Genomic DNA, 27,247 nt, shown 5'->3' on the forward strand with positions numbered 1-27,247 from the left:
AGCCAGCCCTGAATGCGCTTAACTCATTGGCAATAATGGTGCATGAAAGATCACATCTCTATACAGGTGGCATCCCAAAATTAAAGCAGAAAGGCACAAGGACAACCATCTTCTGAATAATCTTGTCAAGAAATATCTCTAAGTCAGAACCTACTTGAAAGCACACAACAACAAACGGTGTGCACCTTATGCACCCATCTGAATGTACACACACAAGCTGCTGACAATTTCTTTCATAAGATACACAAACTAACAGGACTGAAGTAGATTTCTTCCTGCATGTCACATTTCACATATGAACCATGTGTGATAGTTTTCATATCCCACATATTCTCAGGCAGCTCACATATACATCAATAGTTCAATGCACACACCGAGTTCTTGTTACACGCATTTTAACTGCTGACATCCTTGATTTCCTTTTGCCCTCACATCACAGAGAAAAAGACACCCACGTTTCACAACCAGCTCTATAATTTTCTGAAAATTATAAGATTATTATCATTTCATTTCCAGTACTTGCCTAGATAACTCCTTTTTAAAGTAGCAGTATGCCATACACTTACCTGAGAACAGGAATCACTGCATAAATGTAACCTCTGAGTAGAGAAGTTGAGCTCACATTGCAGGTTACTCAACATAGAAGTGTGCAGTGTTATTCTGTGCTCTTCCAATGCAGAACTGAGCTGGGAATACAAGTGTAGCAGTATTTGGATAGCAGCAGGTTGATTGTTTTTCTTTCTTTCTTTTTTTCTTTTACTGTCAGGAATTTCTCCACATTAGAGCAACTCCCAGAGCTATACTTCTTCATCATTTTGAACCTAATGGCCCTGGATTCCTACATAAAGATTTTCTTAAGCAAGCGTACACACTGGCCAAATCATGTATAGCATATAATTGGAAGTCTCCAAAGCAACCAGCTAAACAGTAGTGGACTGATCACATTTCAGATACTATAATTATGTAAAACCCAGTAAGCGCCTTGAGCAAGGAACCCTGACTTTAAAACATATTGCGACACCATTTTTTCCATTTATTTCTTACGTGGGAAGCCCTTCAAACCCCCAATCAAATTTCAAGAAAGACAAAACGGGTAATTTTAATCAAAGGGTTATCTTATCTCTCAAATGTTAACTTGTTACAGGCATTATTGTGTTTTTCTGTCTCCGTTCTAAATTTTCTCTGAAAATTAAATAAAATTCAAGTACACGAAATGCCTTGTTTAAAAATGATATATCCCGTATAGCAGGTACTGCAAATGAATCATGCAAAGGTAATGCAAAGATGGAATCTTGCAATTATTCTCATCCCTACCTCAAGCAGTTAGAATATAATTTTCAGAAAATCCACCAAAAAATCAGAACAGTTATGCATGCATACATGTGTGAATAGATTTTTTTTTGTAAATCTCTGTGTTTGGTGCCTATGCAGAGCTTAGAAAAGGTAGATTTAAAGATTGCAAATTCCAACATCTTCTAATGGTCTTCAACCTGTGGGTCCTCAGATGTTTTGGCCTTCAACTCCCAGAAATCCTAACAGCTGGTAAACTAGTTGGGATTTCTGGGAGTTTTAGGCAAACACACCTGGAGACCCATAGGTTGAGAACCACTGTTCTAATGGTTAGTAGATGGAGAGCATGTGAGACTTATATCAATGGCCATGCTGGTAGGGAGATTATGGGATTCATATTCCCAAAAAGAAACTCTCCAAAAAATTGGTAGAGGGACAATTAAGAATAGGCCTGCACGTGCTATGGCCCTCCAGGCATTTGGAACTCAACTCCCAGGAGACCTAGCCAGCTCACCCAATGGTCAGGAATTCTGGGAGCTGAAGTCCAAAACACCTGGAGGGGCACAGGTTGTGCAAGCCTGATTACTAGTAAAATACAATGCAGGTTATTTGGGAGCTAGGCCTTAGTTCCCTGTTTCCATATTGGAGGTTGGGATGGAGAACGAAGCTGGTCCTCAGCAGAAGATCTAGGCCAGTGGTTCTCAACCTCCCTAATGCCACAATCCCTTAATACAGTTCTTTATGTTGTGGTGACCCCCAACCATAACATTATTTTTGTTGTTACTTTGTAACTGTAATTTTGTTACTGTTGTGAATCGTAATGTAAATATCTGATATGCATGATGTAATTTCATTCACTGGACCAAATTTGGCACAAATACCCAATAAGCCCAAATTTGAATCCCTGTGGGGTTGGGCGGGGGAGGGGGGGGAGGTTGATTTTGTCATTTGGGAGTTGTAGTTGGCACACAGAACTTCCATAACCAACAGAAAATACTGGAAGGGATTGGTGGGCATTGACCTTGAGTTTTGGAGTTGTAGTTCACCTACATCCAGAGAGCACTGTGGACTCAAACAATGCTGGATCTGGTCCAAACTTGGCATGAATACTCATTATGCCCAAATGTGACCACTGGTGGAGTTTGGGGAAAATAGACCTTGACATATGGGAGTTGTAGTTGCTGGGACTTATAGTTCACCCACAATCAAAGAGCATTTTGAACCCCACCAGTGATAGAATTGGACCAAACTTCCCATACAGAACCCACATGATGAACAGAAAAATACTGCATTTTCTGATGGTCTTTGGTGACCCATCTGTCACCCCTGGTGACCCCCCCAGGTGTCCTGACCCCCAGGTTGAGAAACACCAATCTAGGTTGAAAGCTCCATGGAGCACTCTGAATAGTGACTCAAAGTGGTCAAAATCATAGGCTACTTCTGACATTATCTAGTCTGTCAAGACCTATAAAACAAGGAGGAATCTGGCTTTCCATATGTTTCTAGATAGGAGGGAAAGAAGAACAGGCAAGCAGAATCCCACAGTGTCTAGGCCCAGCATGTGAAGAATGGCCCTCACTCCATCCCAAGCACCACTTGTGTGCCTGAAAGGGCGAGGAGACTAGGCACAGCTCCATAATGCCTTGGCTCAGATGCAGATGAAAGGTCTTGCATCCACTCCAACAGCCACTGCCTTTGTCTTGAGTGACAGAAGATCAGGCAGACACAGCTCCATTGAGCCTAGGCCCAGCATGAAGAACAGTTCTCCCTCTATCCCAACAACAACAACAACAACAACTTCTCCTTCTCCTTCTCCTTCTCCTTCTCCTTCTCCTTCTCCTTCTCCTTCTCCTTCTCCTTCTCCTTCTCCTTCTCTTAACTAGCTCTAGCTCTCTTCATGGCTCAAGGCAGGTTCTAAAGAAAGAACTATTGTTGTGGCTTCTAGAGAAAGAGAAGAACTGCTCCACTGAACCTAGAGCCAATAAATGTAGAAAGGCTCCCATTTATCCCAACTGTCATTTCTGAGGCTCTAGAGCAGTGGTTCTCAACCTGTGGGTCCCCAGATGTTTTGTTTCTGGGAGTTGTAGGCCAAAACACCTGGGGACCCACAGGTTGAGAACCACTACTCTAGAGGGAGAGAAGAACAGGCAGGCACAGCTCCATCATGCCTCAACCCAGAAGCAAAAGAAAGGCACTATCTCCACCCTGACTGCCACTGCTCTGGCCTTGAGGGACATAACAGGCAGGCACAACTTCATTGAGCCTAGACCCAGCAGTTAAAGAATGACCTTCCCTTTAACCCAAGTGTCATCACAGTAGCTTCTAGAGCAGGCATGGACAAACTTCAGCCCTCCAGGTGTTTTAGACTTCAATTCTAGCTGTTAGCAATTCTGAGAGCTGAAGTCCAAAACACTTGGAGGGTTGAAGTTTGCCCATGCCTGTTCTAGAGGGAGAGAAGAACAGACAGGCATAGCATCATAGTGCCTAGGCCCAGCCACTAAGGAGAAGCCCTCCATTCATCCCGATTGCCACTGCCCTGGCCTCTGAGGGAGAGAAGAGCAGCCAGGATCTGCTGGACTTAATATCCTCTCTCACTGCCATGTTCTATCTCTTGTTGGTCTTGTCTTATTTAGATTACAAGCCTTAGGGAAGCCCTCTGGGAAGCATTCTGGCTGAAGGATAAGGTATAAATACTATACAAACATACAAGCTCATCTCAGATTTAGTAAAGAAATAAAGTTGTATGCTAAAGTACTGAAGCGGTTCCAAGAGAATTTTCATAGTCTTATTTATTTATTTATTTATTCATGCTTCTTCTAGAGGTTTTATTTTTAACATATGTGCTTCTTTCCAAAAGTACAGAATAACAACTGGCTAACGATTTCTAAATCAATTCTGTCCCATTCATTATCACAAGCATGTACTGCCACACTTCTGCACACAGTTGGAGTGGAGCAGAAAAGCGAATGGACTAAATAAAATTGGCAAAGGACATGGAGAGGCGAGAAGGGGGCAGTCCAGCAATCAAAGAAAAAAATGTGCTGGGTGCTGGAAAAATATGTGGAAGGAGAAAGGAAAAAGCAACAAATTAGCCACCCAGAGCTCCCAAACAAAGCAGAGAGAGGGAAGGAAACTTGTTCATGACAAGTAAAATAGGCTGGGCTGTTTTTCTAAGGAGCAGCCCATTGTTTTTCTACGCCTTTTTAAATGCTGGAAGGGAAGAAGGCTTCACTAAAGGTGGTGGAGGAAAGGAGGGGATACAAGGCATGTGAAGTTAATTGCTATTGTGGGATGTCAAACATAAGAAACTTGAGCGAAGAGAGGAGAAGTCCATTCAAATGTCCCTTGCTTCTCCATGAGAATCTGGATTGCCCCAGCAAGGGAGAAAATAGCCTCCAGCAGGGCAGAGTAGAGTAGAGTAGAAAAATGCATTTTCATTCACATGTATTATGAGGCTAAAAGCTTATGGCTGGAGGGCAGAGCTTTCCTGAGCAGGGCATGGTACAAGTGAAGAACCCAACACAACGAGAAGAGGACAACTAAAGCCTACAAATTTGTAGAAAGATCACCTCACAGTAAGTCCCTGTAGAATCGATGGGATGTAACTTCCAAGTACTGTGTTTCCCTGAAAATAATACACTGTCTTATATTTACTTTTCCTCAAGAAGACACACTATGACTTATTTTCAGGGGGTGTCTCATTTTTATTAAGCATGGTACAACTATCTACATTTATGGGATGATCTCTCTGGGCTCAGTAGCAGACTGCTTGCTGAAGTTGTAGGCTTTTTGGGCTGCATGACCATGTTCTATAAGCAGGTAGAAAGACCTCTTGTCTGTTGGAGCTAGATGTGAATAGTTGCTTCCCCTATCCCCTGGTGTTTGTGTGTGGTGAGGGAGACTCACAGACTGTTGATCATCAGTGCTGGGGAGAAGCAGTTTTACTGGTGCTTGTCAGGAGTGAGAGAGACCCGCAGACTGTTGCTTGTTGGTACTGGGGAAGAGAGACCCACAGTGCTGAGTAAAACAGCAGCTACAGCTTTACTCCCCCCCCCCCCCCCGAGGACACACAATATCTAAAGCAGAGCATCCTGCTTCTCAGTTCACTGAGGAGACTTCTACTTCTACTTTCTATGTGTCTCTCTATGTCTCAGCTTGCAACATGCACAGAACGACCTGGACCTGGATTCTGACAGGGGACCCAACCTTGTATGCTGCAAAGCCATGCTTATCACTATGTCTTATTTTCGCAGTATGGCTTATATTGCACAAATGCTCAGAAATCCTGCTATGGCTTATTTTATGGGTATGTCTTATTTTAGGGGAAACAGGTATATGGCTGTAGTGGGTTGAAAATGTTGCCTTCCCCTGAGTAACCGATACTGGATTTATGTGTATTTATTTATTTACCGTATTCTCAGCCTGAAGGCGAATCAAGGCAGTTTACATTCGGCACAATTCGATGCCCCCAACAACATAAAATATACTTAAAAACATTAGCATATAAAATATAAATTCATATAAAAGCAATAAAAACATAAGTCCTCAGCATCTTGTTACTGAAATTATTATTCAATTGCATCATCCAGTCATTCTGTGGGTCTAACTTTGCCTGTTACATTGCATTTGCAAATGCTTACTCGAAAAGCCAAGTTTTAGCTTTTTTTGCGAAATGTTAAGAGGGAGGGGGCTGATCTAATATCCCTAAGAAGGGCGTTCCACAACCAAGGGGCCACCACGGAGAAAGCTCTGTCTCTCATTCCCGCCAAATGCATCTGTGAAGAAGGTGGAACCGAGAGCAGGGCCTCCCCAGGATCTTACGGTATACACACACACATATATTAATTACACACACTGAATATCCCTCCCTAGCTCTACTTATGAAACCAGCTAACATCTGAACTCTTTCTTTTGCCTGACTATAACTCTTCCCATTCAATTATTCCCTCCGATGGCAGCAATACCCCTTGGAGTGTTGAGTTGTCCCTTTTTTTACTTTGGGTTGCTTCAATCATCAGTGCAGGACTGTTTTTAAATTAATCTCTAGGTTACTCAGCTGTGAGACTTGTAGATAGGAATTTACAGGTCACCACACTTGGAACGGGAGAGGGGTTTTCCATGTAGCTTGATTCCTCCTCCCTTTCCTTAAAATTGTTCAATAGGCACAAAGCTGCATTCTGTTAGTAAGGCATTCTCAAAATAGGGCAGGTATTCTCACAAACACATCACCACGCTGCTCTCCAGTTTTGGCACAGCATGTTTCAAATGAGATCATTTCATCAGGGAGTGGGTATTTACACATGGAGTAGATGTGATCCAGGATGAGCAATTGGGATGACACATGGGGCTAGCCTTACCAAGCAGTTCCTTCAGGCAGCTGATGAACAGCATCATAAAAATTCAGCAAATGACTTGCAGTGTAATCAGTCACTCCATCCATCAATCAACTGATTAATAATTACTGTCAATATTAGTGAGAATAGTACCTGTCTCTGGTAAGATAATCCAACAGGTTTCAGATACTATTTACTGTTGACTGAGATTTGCATACAAAGATATGTACAAGCTTTTAGTTGCTGCTGTCTGAGGCAAAAGGCAACCCTTACCTTACTTTAGCCCTTATGATGAGTCTGAGGGTACATTTACAATGTAGAATTAAGACAGTTTGACCCCACTTTCAGTGCCAAGGCTCATGGTTAACAGAATCATGGGACTTGTCATTTTACAAAGTTTTAGCCTTCTCAGCCAAATATTGCTGGTGCTGCACCAAAGTTGTTGTTGTTCATTCGTTCAGTCTTCTCTGACTCTTTGTGACCTCATGGACCAGCCCACGCCAGAGCTCCCTGTCGGCCGTCACCACCCCCAGCTCCTTCAAGGTCAGTCCAGTCACTTCAAGGATGCCATCCATCCATCTTGCCCTTAGTCGGCCCCTCTTCCTTTTACCTTCCACTTTCCCCAGCATAATTGTCTTCTCTAGGCTTTGCTGTCTCCTCATGATGTGGCCAAAGTACTTCAACTTTGTCTCTAGTATCCTTCCCTCCAATGAGCAGTCGGGCTTTATTTCCTGGAGGATGGACTGGTTGGATCTTCTCACAGTCCAAGGCACTCTCAGAACTTTCCTCCAACACCAAAGTACCACTCCACATTTTCATAGCATTGAGCCAAGACATTTAAAGTGGTGCCAAACTGCATTAATTCTAGATGTAACCTGTATGTCTCTGACCATAGATGTAGATGTAGATGTAACCTGTATGTCTCTGACCATATGTAAGAGTAATAGATTTGATGTAAGAGTAATAGATTTGTTGAAATGGTGCAGTACAGCCTGTGGTATATATACAGTTTTATTTTCCAAGAAAGCGGGACAGACAGGGAAGTTCAGGAGGAATGCCATTATCACCTTGCCCATCATCTACCACCCAGGTCAGATGAGTCATCCTAATTTTCCAAACCATAACATTGAATGTTATATAGGTGCCCCCGGTGGTGCAATGGGTTAAACCCTTGGGCTGGCAGGACTGAAGACTGACAAGTCAGAGGTTCAATTCCGGGGAGTGCGTAAATGAGCTCCCTCTGTCAGCTTGAGCTCCCCATGTGGGGACATGAGAGAAGCCTCCCACAAGGATGATAAAACATCAAAAACATCTGGGTGTCCCCTAGGCAACATCCATGCAGCCGGCCAATTCTCTCACATCAGAAGTGATTTGCAGTTTCTCTAGTTGTTCCTGACACGAAAAAAAAATTGAATGTGAAATTTCAGATGCCCAAGTAAGAGTCTAAATTCTCCCTATAGAGCCCCATTGGCTTTTTGTTTTTCCCCCAGCTTCTTTTCCGTCCTCTGATTCCTCCCCCACTCTTGAAGAACTCAGACTGCAGCCTTAAACCTGACATCTCAACTCTCTTGGGTTCAGCCTGGAAGTTTTTTCCACTAGCTTTGCCTGCAGTTATCTAACCTACTGAGATTTCATAGCCTGTCTACTGGTCTAATCAGGTTTACTCCCTAGGTGGGGGGGGGGGGGGCATCCGTGTTCTGCTTTGTTTATAGTGTGGGTGGGTCAGGCAGAGTGGGTTATAGCACAGCGCTGGAGGGGAAATTTGGCAGCTGTCTCAGAGTTTCCTAGCTGTAAGTTATTACCAGGTTGCCATGCCCACAAGAAGGAAACCTGCTCAAACAAGGACACCCCTTTCCGTTCCAGCAAAACAGCCACAGTGACCCAGCAGAAAACAAACCCATTGCTCTTAAACTTTCCCTATGGCCTCCATCCAACATACAGGATCTCGTAACATATAGTGGGGTTAATCCAGCACCAATGTTGCAGATGTTTGTTGGCACAATCTGACTTTCTGCCTCTTTCTTCTCACCAGAACCCTCTCTGCCACTCAGGACACCTGTTCAAGAAGTTTCCCAGCTCTCTCAAGCAGGTAACTGCTGACTCCCATGACAACAGGGATGTGAATCTGCTCCAGTATTTAATACAGACTTTAAAGGAACTCTTTAAGGCGCTGGAGCACCTTAGATAACTTTTTTGAAGATCCAACTAAAACATGGAATTGAACAAGTGATCAGTGGTTCTTAGCCTGTGGTCCATGGACCACCAGTGGGCCATGAGGATGAAAATCTGGTCCGCGAGCTTCCTTCCTCTTTATTTATTCATTTTATTTCCACTCTTTTTGTGCTGCCTGGCACTCCATCCCTGTCACTGGCCATGGCATATGTTCTGTATCAAAAACTAGAGCTGATGTGGTCTAATGCAATTTTCTGAATCAGTATACCAAATTGCATCTAAAGTTGACCAAAATCTGATTTGTAACCCTTTTGGTACTAATGTTGGAGAGTGGTCCTGGTCAAAGTAGTCCCTGGTCAAGAAGTTCCTGGTCAAGTGGTTCCTGGTCAAGTGGACCCTGGCCTAAGTGGTTCCTGATCAAATAGTTCCTGGCCAAGAAATCCCTGGTCAAGTGGTTCCTTGTCAAAGTAGTTCCTGGTTAAAGTAGTCCCTGGTCAAAGTGGTCCCTGGTCAAAGTGGTCCCTGGTTAAAGTGGTCCCTGGTAAAAAAAAGGTTGGGAACCACTGCTGTAGATGGTGTGGAAGGAAATATTCCCATTTCAGATATATTTTCTTTTGGTTTCTAATGGGATTTGGTTTGAGGGACATTTTCCTTATTCTGAAATTATGTATACCAAAATCTGTGGATGCTCTAGTCCCATTATATACAATTTTGTAGTACAATGGCATCCTTTGTATATAGTGCTGAACAACAACTGAAGTGAGTGCCTCAGAGTCTGAAGAACTGTGAAATAGTGGGAGGCTACTGCGAGTTATGCCTACACATCAACACAATGCTTGGGAAATGGCAAAATCAAGGTTATTATTTTTAAGCCATGGTTGGTTGAATCCATGGGTGCAGCACTCATGGATACAGAGGACTATATAAATCTCCTCTGTTTACATACCACTGCCCCTCCCCCCAGACTGTAAATTAACAAAATAATAAACATATTTTGGGGAAAAAATCAAGTACGAGAATAAGGCAAAGAGAAGCTGCTGAAACTAAGAGTTTGGGGTCAAAGTGAGGCTGGAACAAACTTTGGGTGGGGTCAGAGTTGGTGTCAGCAGCAATGTACCTATTCTGCCTTCGACTTCAAAATGGGAACTTCGTATATTAAATGCCTAATTTTCTGCAGATTTATTTTCATAGGAACTTAGGAAAGTTTTCTAGTTCAGACATTTTAATCAAATAAATATATTGGATGTTCCATTGCTCTAAGTAGCCTAATGATTCATGTAGTGGCGATGAAATGTCTTCTATTACCATTTTGCTACAGTAAATTTGTTAATGCTAATTAAGGTACATTTGTCATTTATGAAGGAGTGGAACTGAAATAGTAGAAAAATAGGGGTTTTGAAGTTGAAAGTTTGTTATAGCGGCTCTACAGCTCTGGCTGAAACAACAAATGAAGAGTGCCTTCCATCAGAAGAATGACATCTTCGATCCAATGTGAAAGAAAAGATCTGCAATCTCCCACCTCAACCCATCCCCATATGTGGTTCCAATGGGGAACATTAGTTCTTCCTAGGATTTAAAACCAGTACAATGAGATAAAATATGTAACATATTGCAATATCAAATGGGAAAATTGGGGGAAAGGCTCAGCTATGAGCCAAACATCATGCAGCAATACTCAAGTAACAACCACCACGTCAGACTACACAGAGATGCCATTGAAATCTACAAGCATGTGGACAATTTCAACAGAAAGGAGGAAACCATGGAAATGAACAACATCTGGCTACCAGTATTTTTTAAAAAAACTCTAAAATCAGGACAGCACATAAAGAGGGACACCCAGATGATAGAGGAATTCCAGACATGAAGCAATCAGGGCCTTCCAACAAATAACTCTCCTAGGCAGGAAGCAGCCAGGCTTTGAAACTGCAAATCTATTCAATGCTAATCAAGCTGGCCAACTGCAACATTCACTCTTGCCTCAGGAAGACAAGAGTTCTTTCTCCCATCCTGGACATTCCACAGATATACAAATCCCACTTGCCTAGTTTCCAACAGACCTCACAACCTCTGAGGATGTCTGCCATAGATGTGGGCAAAATGTCAGAAGATAATGCTTCTGGAACATAGCCATATAGCCTGGAAAACTCACGGCAGCCCAGTGATTCCCGCCATGAAAGCCTTTGACAACACAGTACTCAAGTAGTTTGGTGCACCTTGTATCATTATCTATTGAATGGTTTTGTTTTTGTTGATAACTGCTTTTGAGTTTGATTTATGGTGACCTCATGAATGGTAGACCTTCAAGTCCCTCTATCCTTAACAGTCTTGTTCAGGTTTTCAAACTCAAGGCTGACCCTATCCATCTGGAATGCAGTCTTCCTCTTTTCCTACTGCCTTCAGCCTTACCAAGCATTATTGTCTTTTAATTATTTTTAATGGCTTTATAGCCTTCATTTCAAGGTAAATCCCACACCACAGCCAAGCAAAGTGAGTGCAGCTTGTTAAAAATATAAAGTATCTAAGCGAAAAGTACACAAGCAAACCCCAAAACGACATTCCATATGCCATTTATTCAAATCAGAATTGAGCTATAAGATGCAAAGGAGCTGCACATTACACCTTAATCAGAAGCACATTAATCAAGTGTAATGAAAAAGCCTTTCAAAGTTTCCCGGATGTCTTTTCAGATTTGTCATTTGTTAATTGCACCAACTGCTACCCCTAACAAAATACAAGGGAAAGAACATTTTGTTTTTGTGTCAGGAGTGACTTGAGAAACTGCAAGTCACTTCTGGTTTGAGAGAATTGGCCATCTGCAAGGATGTTGCCCAGGGGACACCTGGTTGTTTTGATGTTTTACCCGCCTTATGGTAGGCTTCTCTCATGACCCCACATGGGGAGCTGGAGCTGACAGAGGGAGCTCATCCACACTCTTCCCAGATTTGAACCTCCAAAATGTTGGTTTTAAGTCCTGCCAGCACAAGGGTTTTAGCCCATTGCACCACTGGGGGCTCCTAACAAGTTACATAATTTAGCAGAATGTGGAAGAGTTACTTTTTGGACCACATTCCTGCAATCAATCAACCAACCAACCAACCAACCAACCAACTACCTCCCTTCCCCTTCACCAGGATAATCACTGTTCTTGGAAGTCTAAGAAGTTGTAGACCAAACAGCAATCTATCCAAGCTCAGTATTAGCTTGGCATGAAATTAATCCAAAAGCCTAGCTTGATGTATTAGTTACCATTATTCTCTGTATATTCAGGCATGACTGCCCTCTTCAGGCACAAAAGGGAATGAAGGTGAGCTACATCTATTCCCAAGTGGCAGACAGCATGAAGCCACTCACAACAATGGCATAAGGAGACCATGCAATAAAAGAAAGTGTAGTTGAGCTCCTAGGACTATTTCCACCTCCCAATTCCATACCCTCCAATATTTCACATATGAAAACTGAGACACCTGTGGACAGGCAACATCAGAGATTAGGTTGTCAAAGAGTTATTCATGAGGAAGAACGCATAAGCCAGGGATGGATGCAGCAAATTGCTTTTGCCTGAGTGACGTCTCTTGGGAAGCACAATATTTTACCTGTTCCTTTTCCTTCCTCTCTGCTACCTGAGTCTCTATCTTTCAAAGCCAACGCTTCAAGCCAGAGGGGGGAATTATTTGCTTTCCAAATGTTGATGGACATCCCAGAAGCTCTAGCTCAGTGTTTCTCAACCTGCAGGTTGGGACCCCTGGGAGGTCATGACGGGGGTTTCAGAGGGGTTGCCAAAGACCATCAGAAAACACGTATTTTTGATCATCTTAGGAACCCCTTTGGCAGAAAAGGCTGAAGATCTTACCGCCTGTCCTTCTCTTCCTTTTCAACAACAGACAGTGAATCCTCCTACCAAAATCCCTCCTCCTGCTGTGATTGTAGGTGAACTATAAATCTCAGCAACTACAACTCCCAAATGTCAATGTCTATTTTCCCCAAACTCCACCAGTGTTCACATTTGGGCAAATTGAGTATTTGTGCCAAGTTAGGTCCAAAACCATCATTGAGTCCACAGTGCTCTCTGGATGTAGTTGAAATACAACTCCAAAACTCAAGGTCAATGCCCACCAAACTCTTCCAATATTTTCTGTTGATCATGGGAGTTCTGTGTGCCAAGTTTGGTGTAATTCCATCTTTGATGGAATTCAGATTGCTCTTTAATTGTAGGTGAACTATAAATCCCAGCAACTACAACTCCCACGGTCAAGGTTTATTTTCCCCAAACTCCACAACTGTTCACATTTGGGCATTTTGGGTATTTGTGCCAAATTTGGTTCCGTGAATGAAAATATATCCTGCATATCAGATATTTACATGACAATTCACAACAGTAGCAAAATTACAGTTATGGAGTAGCAACGAAAATAATTTTATAGTTGGGGGACACCTCAACATGAGGAACTGTATTAAGGGGTCACAGCATTAGGAAGGTTGAGAAACACTGCTCTAGCTCATAGCGAAGGGTAAGGAATGATGAGAGTTTTAGTTCTGTGTCATTTGGAAGGATGTACTATTCCACCATACTCTGTGAGCACAGTACCACACTAGTTCTCTCAGCAAAGAAAAAGTTACAGTTTGGTCGAACAAGTATTAGGTATAACTGTTTGTCTGGATGGGGTTTACAAAGCCTGGCTGGAATAACACCCTGCCAAAAATTTAGAGAAATATTTATTTTGTTTGAGCTAGAATTTCACAGAGCAGTATAGCATCTGCCTACGTAGAGCTAAATACATAATGGCTCTTTTTGGACATGAATAAGACAACTACACACCCTTCTGAATATGAACAGGAAAATGGATCATCTGTTTTCATACTTTGCAGTAAGCCAATCCAAATATTCTTGTTCTTTATCTGTGATCTCTACCAGCTCTAGCCAAAACGCCAATGGTAAAGAAAACTGGGGGACTGTGTTACAAGAATATTAGGATGTGTGTTTCGTGCCCAGAATTGGATTTATGGGATCATAAAACAAGAGGAAAGCATTGAGAACAACAGGTTGCCAAGCCAAACAGGAATCCTTCCTCTTAGGCCCCTTCCACACAGCTGAATAAAACCCCACATTATCTGCTTTGAACTGGAATATATGGAAGTGTGGACTCAGATAACCCAGTTCAAAGCAGATATTGTGAGATTTTCTGCCTTGATCTTCTGGATTATATGGCTGTGGGGAAGGGTTAGCCATCACCTGTTAGTAAAATCCTGGTTAAGGAGTGGTTGTGATCCAATATAAAGAGAAAACATTACTAAAAGATATCGCATCAAATTACATTGAGCTATGTGTATAAGGTGCATATGAGACATAAATGGATTTTGTGTTTAGACATGGGCCCCAGCTCCGAAGATCTTATCATGTATTTATTTATTTTGGACATTCTCGACCTCTGCAGAGGGACTCAAGGTGGCCGACAACAAAAGCATAAATATACATCTTAGGTAAAAACAGTATAAAATGTTATAAAAACATCATAAAACAGTAAAATATTAGAACAATTGCCAGAATTAAATCATCGTCCTACACTCAGTCCATTCGAGTCCATCAGTCCATTAAACCATATCGCTACCATCACATTGGTCTAGTCTGCAAAGGCCTGATCCCACTGCCAGGATTTCAGCTTTTTCCGGAAGGTCAGGAGGGAAAGAGCAGATCTGATTTCACTTGGGAAGGAATTCCATAGCTGAGCGGCCACCACAGAGAAGGCTCTGTCTCTTATCCCCACCAACCATGATTACAATGGTGCGGGGACAGCGAGCAGGGCCTCCCTGGATGATCTTAAGGTCCTAGGTAGTTCGTAGCAGGAGATACGTTCAGACAGGTTAACTGGGCCAGAACCGTATGCATATGTAAGTAAGTATCCAAAAGCCAAAACACTTCTGGTGCCAAGCAATTCCAATAAGGGATACTCAACCTTTCTTTTATCCTCAACTTACTCCAACTGCTGTTGAGTTCAAAGTTAAAAAGGCATTTGCATTGGATTAGCTCAATAGGGAGAAAGGAAGAGGAATGGAGCAGAATCTTGCCTTTTCCACAGTATTCAAGCAAAAGCAACCCGCTAAAGTCTTTCCCAGCTTGTATGCTCATCTTCATTAATAACGGTTGCCATCTTGACCACAATCTGATATTGCCCTGGTTTTTATCTATGAAACGTCAGAGATTATGCTGAGTTTCTCCAGCCTGGACACTATTTTTCAGGCTAACCAATATGGCAAGATTCTTGTAAGGTGCAATGGGCAGGAGTACAATTTGTCCCGTCTTTGGGGAAAGGCAGGATTTAAATCTAGCAAACAAATGGGTAGAGATACATCAGCTTAAAGTCTCAAGGCCATCATTCAAATACAGGTGCTCACAGCCTTGGTCTGACCCTAACAGAACAAGGAGGGAAAAAAAGATGAATGTATACATTTGATTGCCATCATCCACTGAATTTAATGCCGTGGGTTCAAACTGAGACTTCATACCGAACTTATTGCGAAATCTGAGCTTTATTAAAAAATAAAGCCCTCTGTGGTATAGATATCTCTCTGTGTAGGCTTTAAGGATATTGCAATACTCAGTTTTGAGCCAGACAAGAGCTCAAGTCTTCTTTCCTAGATTTGGAGAGAATATTTCTTCATTACTTTGGGCTATTCTTGTGTTTCCGTCTATATATGTAACACAGTAAATAATTTTCTTCACATTCACTCCCCCCCCCCCCCTTTCTGCTCTGTTTTACTCACTGTGATTGATCTGAACATCTGGTGTTGAAAGGAGGAATAGACCATAACAACAGCAATGTAGAAATAGCAAGAATGTCTTCATCATCCTATTATTAGTATTGTTATCATTATTTATTTATTTATTTACAGTATTTATACCCCGACCTTCTCACCCCAAAGGGGACTCAGAGCAGCCTTACAATAGGAAGCAATTCGATACCACATAAAACAGACATATAATAAAATAGTTATATGCATTAAAACATACTATTAAAATATATAAACATTAAAACCAGCTTTTAAAAACCACATAATCCAAAATCATAGTCAGGGGTTTAATTATGCACATACGCCATCTTCACTTATTGCACTGCATTACTGTCCAAAATTTTGGTCCCACAGCCATGTTTTTAGCTGCTTTCTGAAGGTCAGGAGGGAGTGAGCTGACTTGATTCCACTGGGGAAGGAGTTCCATAGCCAAGGGGCCACCACTAAGAAGACCCTGTCCCTCGTCCCCACCAATCGCACCTGCGAAGGAGGTGGGATCGAGAGTAGGACCTCCCTAGATGATCTCAATCTCCAAGATGATTCATAGAGGGAGATATGTTCAGACAGATAAGCTGGGCCGGAACCATTTAGTGTTTTATAGGCTAAAGCCAGCAGTTTGAATTGTGTTTGGTGGCAAATGGGCAGCCAGTGGAGCTGGCATAAGAAGAGGGATGTCCTCTATCTGTACACTGCTCCAGTGAGAAATCATCATCAGAGTTTTCTTTAGCTATATGGCAACCCAGAAATTTCATCTTTTGGGTTCAGTAACCTAGGATGTCTCTAGATGACACAGGCTCTATCTACACTGCAGAATTATAGCAGTTTGACACACATTAACTTAAAAAAGGAAATGAGACAAAACAGATGAAATGGCTACCATTTGTGAAGTGCACAAAAGAAAATAATCATAATATAATACTGTTAAATACACATTTAAAAAAATAGTATTGGGAAAGGAAAGCTTTTGGGGTCTACAGTTCCCAAAATCTCTCTTGCTAGCATGATCAGTGGACCTACTGGCTGGGAGATTCTGAGAGCAATAATCCAAAATGAGAAGTTTCCAAACACTGTTCTCAAAGTAAGCACTGAAGTCTACTTCTAAATTCTGACTGATGTTCTGGAGGTTAGTTAGATTCTCCTGGAACACAAAAGTCCCAGTAAATTCTGTGTTTATTCTCTCTCTTTCTTTCTCTTTTTCTTAGGAACAGATAAGGTATACAAACTGGGTCCTTCCCATTATTGAATTTCCTTCCTAGGAAGCCATATCACTGCTTATTTTGAAAACTGACCTTCGAAAACTGATTAATTTCTTTACTGGGCTTGGTTTTTTTTTTTTTTGAAAAAAATGTGTCTGATTCTAATTATTTAGAAAAGTAATTTACAATATTTATTGCACTTTCTGGTTCATATATATATACTATTAACCTTTAGGGCTCTTGCAAACTGCAGCAGCCCTGGGACAAAATGCAAAAGAAAGCAGCCTCAAACAGCTGAAAGGTAGGGCAAACCAGGCTCCTGGGGGATGGAACAAGGATCATAACCTATTGGGGATTATGACCTGTTAGGATCATAACTTTCTGCATAGCAGAGTTATGGAAGTATTCCTTTAGTTTATTGGGTAAAGGATGATCACTCGGCAGGTAAATATTTTGTTTCTATTTGATGTCCAGTCTCGATAAAATAGTAAAGAGTAGAGACATCAGACTGGCAACAAAGATCCGCCTAGTCAAAGCCATGGTATTCCCTGTAGTAACCTACGGATGTGAGAGCTGGACCTTAGGGAAGGCTGAGCGAAGGAAGATCGATGCTTTTGAGCTGTGGTGTTGGAGGAAAGTTCTGAGAGTGCCTTGGACTGCGAGAAGATCCAACCAGTCCATCCTCCAGGAAATAAAGCCCGACTGCTCACTGGAGGGAAGGATACTAGAGACAAAGCTGAAGTACTTTGGCCACACCCTGAGGAGACAGCAAAGCCTAGAGAAGACAATTATGCTGGGGAAAGTGGAAGGCAAAAGGAAGAGGGGCCGACCAAGGGCAAGATGGATGGATGGCATCCTTGAAGTGACTGGACTGACCTTGAGGGAGCTGGGGGTGGTGACGGCCGACAGGGAGCTCTGGCGTGGGCTGCTCCATGAGGTCACGAAGAGTTGGAGGCGACTGAACGAATGAACAACAACAACATTTGATGTTCTCAGCAGACAAAGATTCAAGTAGACTTCTTTAAAATAACATGTTTTACTCACAACTACAGGCACATTTCTTGTCAGGTTAAACTTTAAAATGTTTCAGTTTGTACCTTTAACTTATAGTGTTTACCAGTCTTTTCAAAACCATATTGCTCTAAAACCTTCTTTCATAACAGTCTACTTCCAAGGGACTCAAACCTCAACAGTTTTCTAAATTCCTACACTGACTTCTGTACTCAAACTGATTCAAGGCTCAACTGTCATCCTTTTAAAAGGCATTCTAAACAGTCACTAAACCACTCATATGGTCTGCAGCCCCTCCCATTGCCTCAAGTACATAGAGCTAAGAAAACTGCAAACCAAAGAAGACATACACTTCAGGAAATAAACAACACATTATAAACAGACAAAACATTTAATAGAGAAGGCTTGAGAAGGTTGCTATCACCAACAGTTTCCTTATACGTCCAAGATCTTTTAAGGGAACACAGGAATGAAGTTATTTTAGACCCTGTGTTCTCCAAAACCTGAATCTTGAAACATGTCACACCATGTCACACCAAGGTGTGATAAATAAATTTAATACAAGACTTTTAAAAAAATAACCCAACATTAGTAGATGGTGGAAAGGCGGTCAAAGACTGAACGCTGAGTGGTGTTGCATCCTATAGAATTCGGAGGTCTGTATAGTCAGCCCTTCACATTTGCAAGTTTAACTTTTATAGATTTGATTACTTGCAGATCTGATTAATATATTATACCAAGGAATCTCTAGGTCAGTGGTTCTCAATCTGTGGGTCCCCAGGTGTTTTGGACAACAACTCCCAGAAATCCCAGCCAGTTTACCAGGTGTTAGGATTTCTGGGAGTTGAACCACTGCTCTAGGTAATCCAGTACAACCATATAGGTCTCTTTCACACATCTGTATAAAATCCACATTGAACTGGATTATATGGCAGTGTGGCCTCAAATAACCCAGTTCAAAGCAGATATTGTGGATTATCTGCCTTGATATTTTGTTTTATATTGCTGTGTGGAAGGGCCCTGAGTCAATAGAAAGGTGGATGAGGACAACATACCTCACAGGATTTCTGTAAGCATAATCAGAGAAAAAAGAAAACAGGAACCAAGAAGTACTTTGCACAGTTAAGATGCAATTTAAATGATTCATTATAAAGAAGCCATTTTACATCAAGCTACATAATGCATGAGGAGTGTAATGGCACATTTCATATTTAATAAATAAGAACATTGCTGCATTTTAAAGCTATCTGATACTGTTAACTGAAGTCTCCTACTTGCTCCTTGAAAGGAGCATAGGTGTCCCTGGGAATCTTGCTGCAAAATGTAGGTCACCCTTACTTTGTAGTACTCTGTTGCTTATACGTGGCTAATGAAGTCTTTGCAATGTAAGGGAGGAAGGAAAGGTAAAAAGTGAATTGGTATGTGACTCCTATGATAACAAGTCTATTCTAAAGTTATTGTACCAAATTAATATCAGATAACCACAAGAGTCTCTGAAAGAGGGAACACTGCTCTATGTTCCAGGACCACCAGCGAAAAGTGAAAATCCACGAAGTAGGGACGCAGGAGCCTGGAAGAGGCAGCTAGGCTCCTGCTTCTGCAGCCACTGCTGCCATTGCCACCCTTCTTGCTCACTCACTCACTCACTCACTCCTGCCTCACTTGCTACTCACTGGACCGAGTCCTGGTTCTGCTGCCAGGACCTGGCCCAGTGAGTGAGCAAGTGAGGGAGAGCTGGTGAGTGAGGGAGCAAGGGTGGCAAGGGCAGTGGCCAGGCCTGTAGCCAGGATTTTAATGTGAAATAAATAAGTTTTGGTCTTGTTCCTTATGGCCAGAGAATAGTGGCAAACCAAGATGAGGGAAAGTCACTGGCTCATATCCTCCAGCATTTCACAGATGGACAATATGAGGCATTTGTGGCCAAGAAACATAAGAAGGCAAATGATATGAAAAGACAGGACAGATAAGCAAGGAGAGGTTGCAGCAATTTGTTTTTGCCTGAGCTCACTGGGAAGGACAAGATTCTGTTCCTTCTCTGTTAATTGGGTGCAAACTATTTCTATATTTTTTAATGTTCCACAAAGGCATTGTGTCTCCCATATCTGTGAATTGTTTAGCCATATTATTGAAGAACCAAGTCCGACTGTTTTCAATAAGAATTCTGCCCACAATGAAATTTTCCTTCAGTCCTCAAATATCTAACCTTGTAAACTGTGCTGGTCAATGACCGAAATAAATGATTTGATTGATAACCTTGTAAAGAGTGAGACACTGAAAATCATTCACATCAAGGGCTCTCCTGTTTGCTCCATCCCCATTCCCTGGATAACTTGCTTCCTTTCCGTTGGCTGCTCTAAGTCAGTGGTTCTCAACCTTCCTAATGCCGTGACCCCTTAAAAAATTCCATCATGTTGTGGTGACCCCCAACCATAACATTGTTTTTGTTGCTACTTCATAACAGTCATTTTCCTACTGTTACAAATGATTATATAAATATCAAATATGCAAACTGACCAAACTGGGCACAAATACCTAATGCACCCATATGTAAATGCTAGTGGGGTTGGGGGAGGATTGACTTTGTAATTTGGGAGTTGTAGTTGCTGGGATTTATAGTTCACCTATAATCAAAGAGCATTCTGAACTCCACCAGCTATAATTTTGAACCTAATTTGCTGCACAGAACTGCCATGACCAATGGAAAACACTGGAAGGGTTTGGTGGGCATTGACCTTGAATTTGGGAGTTGTAGTTCACCTACATTCAGCGAGCACTGTGGATTCATGCAATGGTGGATCTGGACCAAACTTGGCACAAATAATCAATATGCACAAATGTGAACAATACAATATGCACAAATGTGAGCCTGGAGAAAATAGACCTTGACTTTTGGGAATTGTAGTTGCTGGGATTTATAGTTCACTACAATCAAAGAACATTCTGAACTCCAGCAACGATAGAATTGCCTCAAACTTCCCACATGGAATCCCCATGACCATCAGAAAAAACGGTGTTTTCTGATGGTCTTTGGTGACCCCTCTGACACCCTTCGCGACCCCCTCAGGGGTCCCGACCCCCAGGTTGAGAAACACTGCTCTAAGTGGTCAACTGAAGTGTTAAATGACTATAATGCAGAAAATTTGGAGAGTGAAGGAAATATTCATGTGAGGAGCCAAATTCTTATGGGAAGGGTTCTGTTTTGTCCCCGACTACAGTAGCTGTATCCCTGAACTGAACCCTGGATAGTCTATGGAACTGTGTGATTTCAGTGTTTTGTTTGGATTAAGAAGTATAGGTTGATGCAGAAACAAGATGGAATTCACATGAAACTGGCATGGACTAGAATAGACTGATCCTTTTCTGCCTTGCTTCCACCTGATTTTCCAGTCTTTGGCTTCAGCCACACTTGTTTTGCCCTCATGGCACATTTCGTCTTCTTGCTCCCAGCACTTTCGAAGAGAGACCTATATCCTTTCTCATCTCAACCCTTGCTCAAGGAGCTTAATTACTAGTGTTGCATCTTCACCGAGGGCTTCAACTTGGTTCTCCTGGAGGGAAAGAAGTCATTTCAATTTGACAAAGTGAGAAGACACTGACCTCGGGCAGCTGCAGAGACATACCCTACTTGTAATTCTTTTGAGCCAAGAAAGGTCACTGAATATGTATTGCAACAGCCAGCCTTTTGACAGTCAAAGAGTTTGACATGAAAAGGAAAGTAAGCCACCCAGCCCAATAGGGCTTGAAATTCTCCACAGGGAGGTTTGAATCCCATGAATTGGATGGACATATTAAAAAGTGACTGACCAATGTTTTAAATAGATACATATCCATACGATGTTATTGTTGGTGATGATGAATGATAATATATTTGTGATAAACTTATTCTTTTTTTAGGAGAGAATGCTGCTGGAACATGACCATACGGCCCAGAAAATTCACAGCAACCCAGTGATTCCAGCCATGAAAGCCTTCGACAATAATTTTCTAGGTCCTTTAATGGGATTCTGCTGACAGCTTCATCTGGAAAACATGGAGTCTCCCAGGGGGAAATAAGCTAGAAATGTCTGTATTTGAATCTGGAGAGCTGACTGTATTATATTTAGGCCCTTCTCTGTCCTGCCAGGGATTGAACCATGAATTGTCTAGATACAAAACACTTGCTTTCTCACTGCTAGCAATTGGATGACTGCATATCCTCTTAACACAGTGTTTTTCAAATTGTGCTCCTCCAGATGTTTTGGACTCCAGCTTCCAGAAATCCCAGCCAGCTTACCAGATGTTAGAATTTGTGTGAGCTGAAGTCCAAAATCTGGAGCAGCACAGTTTGAGAAACTCTGTTCTATTTCAAAAATAAAAACCATGAGACATGTGACCATGTAACATCAGGATCCTGCTCTATACAGTAAAGATTCTTAATGAGAAAAAAACATAGAAAGCTAAGAGGAGATACAGCAGTTTGCTTTTGGCTGAATCTACTGGAAAGGTAAGATTTTGATCCCTCCCCTGTCCTGCTGATAATAATATATTGTATATATGTATAATATTTATAATATGATAATGTGATGTAATATAATACTAATAATATATTATAATTATATATTTATATTACTTGTAATATTACTAATAATATTACAATATAATGGTATAGTACAATATAGTCATATTTAATACTGATATTGTACTATGCTAATAATATGATATATTGTATGTATATATATCTTGTAAGCCACTCTGAGTCCCTTTTGGGGTGGGAAGGGTGGCCTATAAATGTTGTAGATAAATAAATCAATAATATATTTTATTTATATTCCACCTTGTCTCCTCAAGGGGACTCAGAGCAGATTACAGAATACATATATGGCAAACATTCAATGCTATTATACAATTAACAACAAGGACAGACAGTACACATATAGAGGCAAAGGCCTTCTCCTTTTCATTTCCTTTCATCCGGAGGCTGTACTAAACTCCAGCCATGGGGAAGTGCCCTTGTTCCATTTTCAGTGTTGAGAAGCCTGTTGTCCGTGAACACCTTTCTGATCGAATTGCTAGCGTGTCTGCATGGGCACCTTTTACCTCCCCGCAGGGGCGGCTCAACCATTACGCAAAGTAAGCATTCGCAGTATAGTTGATTTTGCCCAGGGGCGCTCTTGAGGCGCTCCTGCGGGGAAAATAGACCTTGACAAATACAAGTTGTAGTTACTGGGATGTATAGTTCACCTACAATCACAGAGCATTCTGAACTCCACCAATGATGGAATTGAACCAAATATGGCACACAGAACTCCCACGACGAACAGAAAAAATATATATCAGTGATTGGCTTGGGGGGCGGGGGGCGGGCGCAAAATACTGTTTGTTTACTGTTGAAAATTGCCTAGGGCCGCCTCTGCCTCCCCGCCAAAGCAATACCTATTGATCTATTCACATTATTGTTTTCAAACTGCCAGGTAGGCAGAAACTAGGGCTGATGGTGGAAGCTCACCCCAACCCACAATTTTGAACCGCCAACCTTCTGGTCAGCAAGATTTTCTGCAGATGGTTTAACCCGCTGTGCTACCATAGCCCCAACTAAATGCATTATTTCAATTATTTTTGTACTTTGAACCCTGTCTACTGAAAGAAGCTGGAGGAGGGGGAGAGGAAGCAGGGGAAATGGGCTCTGGGGAAGAGATTGGGACAACAGGAAGTTGTCCATACTAAATGAGAACAGTATGAACAGTAAGTTGCCCATACTACATCAGATCCGTTGGATGGAGGTTCTGTGATTGAACTGCATGGCTCCCGATTCCACTACTGGGCTCCACTTTAGTCTTTGTCTTCACTGCCTTAAGGAATAATAAATTAATACCCAAGCAGGCAGATCTCCATATTAATCTCCACATGTTGACAGTGACATATGTACAAAGATTCAAAAAGGTTTATGATAAAACATTTTCTGCCGCTCAGCTCTACCGAGGCCTGGGAAAGCACACACAGGGAAGGTAAATGCCAGATACAAGATTGATGTTTACTTTTCTGATAGGAAGCAGATTGTCTTTTGTGAGAAGCAACTTGCATACAGTTTGTGCTTTTCATCTGAAAGCTATTAGAGATGGCGTCCAGAGGAGCAGGGAATGGGCATTGTTCTGGAAATCAAAGGAAATGAAACCTGACTGGTTGCGATGGAGGATAGAAGGATGACTGGCAGCATTTCTACCTCTGCGTTTGACACATATTGGCAAAGCTTGACAGCAAGGCCTTTTCAACAGCAAAAGGTTACATCCAACAAGCTCTGCAAGACAAAGGCGATCTTGAGAGTGGGAGGGAGAAGGATGAGTAGCAAAATTATATATTGATTTAATCTGCACCATTTTAAAATCAGCTTTCCTGAATAAGCGACTTCAATATGTTTCAGACTACAATGCATCTCCAGGTGTGGTTCAGCCACAAGAGAGCATGGTAAGTTTTAGACATCTATTCTAAAACTTGAATGTTTACACCAGACCTTTTCATTTATGCAGGCTTTAAATGTATAAACTGGGCAGATTTTATTGGGATGTTTTATTTATTTTTAAATCTTTTGTGTTTCTTTAAAATGATTTTATTTTGTGCAAAATTTTAATGTTTTTTCCCTTTTGTTCAGGCTTTTAGTTTTAATGTACTCTTTCTGAGAACTGCCTTAAGTCTTTTGAGAGGAAAGTTTTCAGAAAGAGTAAATTAAAACTAAAAGCCTGAACAAAAGAGAAAAAAAACATTAAAATTTGGAGTATTAAAAAACAAATGAAATACATATTTCCCTGACTTGGAAAACTGATTATGGTGTTATTGTTTTGTTTTTTAATACTCCATTATAGATAGATATAGATAGATAGATAGATATCAGAAGTGGTTTCTGAAATGGAACAATCTGCCCTCTGTATCTATAGATTCAGCATTTACTGATTTCACCATCTATGGCTTGATTTTTTTTTAAAAAAAACCTCCCACTTCCTTTCTTCCAAAACCAAATACAATTGCAAGCCATGAGATTTTACTATATTTTGATGTTGTATTCTTTTTATTCCGCCATTTTTAAAAGGAAATTATGGAGCCTCCGGTGGCACAGTGTTTTAAACCCTTGTGCTGGCAGGACTGAAGACCGACAGGTTGCAGGTTTGAATCCGGGGATAACATGGATGAGCTCCCTCTATCAGCTCCAGCTCCCCATGTGGGAACATGAGAGAAGCCTCCCACAAGGATGGTAAAACATCAAAACATCCGGGCATCCCTTGGGCAATGTCCTTGCAGACAGCCAGTTCTCTCATACCAGAAGCAACTTACAGTTTCTCAAGTCATTCCTGACATAAAAAAACCCAAAACAAGGAATGCCCATGCCTTTAGAGTATATATACTAAGAATGGGCAAACTTGAGCCCTCCAGGTGTTTTGGATGTCAACTCCCAAAATTCCTAACAGCCGGCTGCTAGGAATTGTAGGAGTTGAAGTCCAAAACACTTGGAGAGCCCAAGTCTGCCCACACCTGGTATATACACACATAGATATACCTATATAGCTATACTTCCTAGAGCAAGGTAATATGCACAGTTATTATGAATTAATCCATTCCTCAATCAGTTAAAAGGCAGGTGATCAATCAAATAAAAAATTCTACTGCTGTAATAAAAATGTAACATAGGAAATAGGCTCCGGCTCAAACACATTTGTCTCATCTGTCTTGTGTTAGAACTCTTACATATGTTGAAGGCACAGCAATCAATCTATCTTTCAGAAAAGAACATTAAGAAAAGACAGAGAAGCTCACACTTCACTACATCTTGATAATTTCACTATGGAACAATAAAGTGCACTTCAAAAAGCAGGGAAATGAGAGAAGTAATGAGAACATTAATGAGAAGACCTTCTACAAACACCTCTCTTCTTATTCAGGTGACATTGTAGAAATGGTCTTCCCTTCTCTCTCCAGCCCAACTTGGTCCGAGGAAAGAAAGTGCAATCATCACTAAGGAAAGTTTCTCCCTCAAAAAGTTTCTGTCTTCATTTTCCAGTAGCCTCTGCCTTTGTGGCCAAATGTAAAGGATTATGGCAATTGTAGTCCAAAATACAGTATCTCAAGGACCGAAGGTTTCCACTTTAGCGAGTCAGACTGTATCCACACTGTGCCATTATAGCTGTTTGATACCAATTTACCTGCCATGGCTCAATTCCATAGGGTTTTGATATATTTTAGTTTGGTGCAGGATTTCAAATACCAGAAAGAACTAGCCTCTTACCAACAACAACAACAACAACAACAACAACAAACATTGACAAAATCACAATCTGTCAACTTCAAAAGGCCACCTTAATTGGATCTGCTCACATTATTTGAAAATACATCACACAGTCCTAGACGTTTGGGAAGTGTTCAACTTGTGATTTTGTGACACGAAATCCAACATATAGATATTGTTTGCTCTGACATACTGTGGTTTTGTGTCAGAATAATAATAATAATAATAATAATAATAATAATAATAATAATACACTTTATTTGGGTTGTTGTAGGTATTTCGGGCTGTATGGCCATGTTCTAGAAGTATTCTAGAACATACTTCCATTCTAGAATACTTCTAGAACATGGCCATACAGCCCGAAATACCTACAACAACCCAGTGATTCCCGCCATGAAAGCCTTAGACAACACAACACTTTATTTATATTCTATCCTATCTACCTGAGTTGACACAAAGTGGATTCCAGCATATAAACAGACACAGGCAAACATTAAATGACTTTGAAACACAATGAAACACAAATACACAAACAAAGATAAAGCCTTCTCCTTTCATCTCCTGCTCTGGAGTTGGTGCTCATCTCTGGCTCTGGGGAAGGTGCTCATTTCTATTTCCAAGCCGAGGACCCTGAGTAGTCTGTAGACACTTCCTGGTCATGTAGCCGGCATGACTACATGGGGCACTGTTGTACCTTCCCACCATGGTGTTACCTATTGATCTACTCACGTTTGCATGTTTTCAAACTGTCAGGTTGGCAGGAGCTGGGGCTGACAGCAGGAGCTCGCCCCATCTCACAGATTCAAACACCCAAACTTCAGGTCAGCAAGTTCAACAGTTCAATGGTTTAACCCGTTGCACCACTATGGTCTCAAACTAAATGCGGCTTACCAACTAAGCCTTACTAACTAAAAGTCCTAGTGTACTATGGGTATCTGTCTACACTACAGGCTTAAATTGATATATTCTTCGGTCCCGCTCCTTGATGCTTTCTTAATAGCTAATACCCTAACAGCCCCAGGCCCTTTTCTTTTCCCCCTCAGCCGCTTACGGTGTTAGGAATTGTGGGAGTTGAAGTCCAAAACACCTGGAGAGCCCAGGTTTGCACAAGCCTGATGCAAAGGCACCCTTAGTTGCCTTTGGAAAGGAAAAAAGTTAGGAAGTGCCCACTCTGCCTGCTTGCCAGGTATTTTTAAAGCAACATT

At 41.5% G+C, this 27,247-nt stretch overlaps 1 protein-coding gene across 2 annotated transcripts in view; it reads right to left on the reverse strand.

Moving 5' to 3' along the window:
• SLC8A1 (solute carrier family 8 member A1) overlaps positions 1-27,247 on the reverse strand; it is a 426,510-nt gene that overhangs the window by 381,542 nt on the left and 17,721 nt on the right. The window contains exon 1 of one of the 2 annotated variants that reach the window (XM_067463252.1): positions 567-644. The exons of the other annotated variant lie outside the window; for it this stretch is intronic. The gene's annotated coding sequence lies outside the window, so the exon portion shown is untranslated. Of the gene's footprint in view, positions 1-566; positions 645-27,247 lie in introns of those variants that run through there. 2 annotated transcript variants of the gene reach the window in all.

The sequence above is a fragment of the Anolis sagrei genome, chromosome 1, assembly GCF_037176765.1.
Source record: "Anolis sagrei isolate rAnoSag1 chromosome 1, rAnoSag1.mat, whole genome shotgun sequence".
Lineage (NCBI taxonomy): Eukaryota > Metazoa > Chordata > Lepidosauria > Squamata > Dactyloidae > Anolis > Anolis sagrei.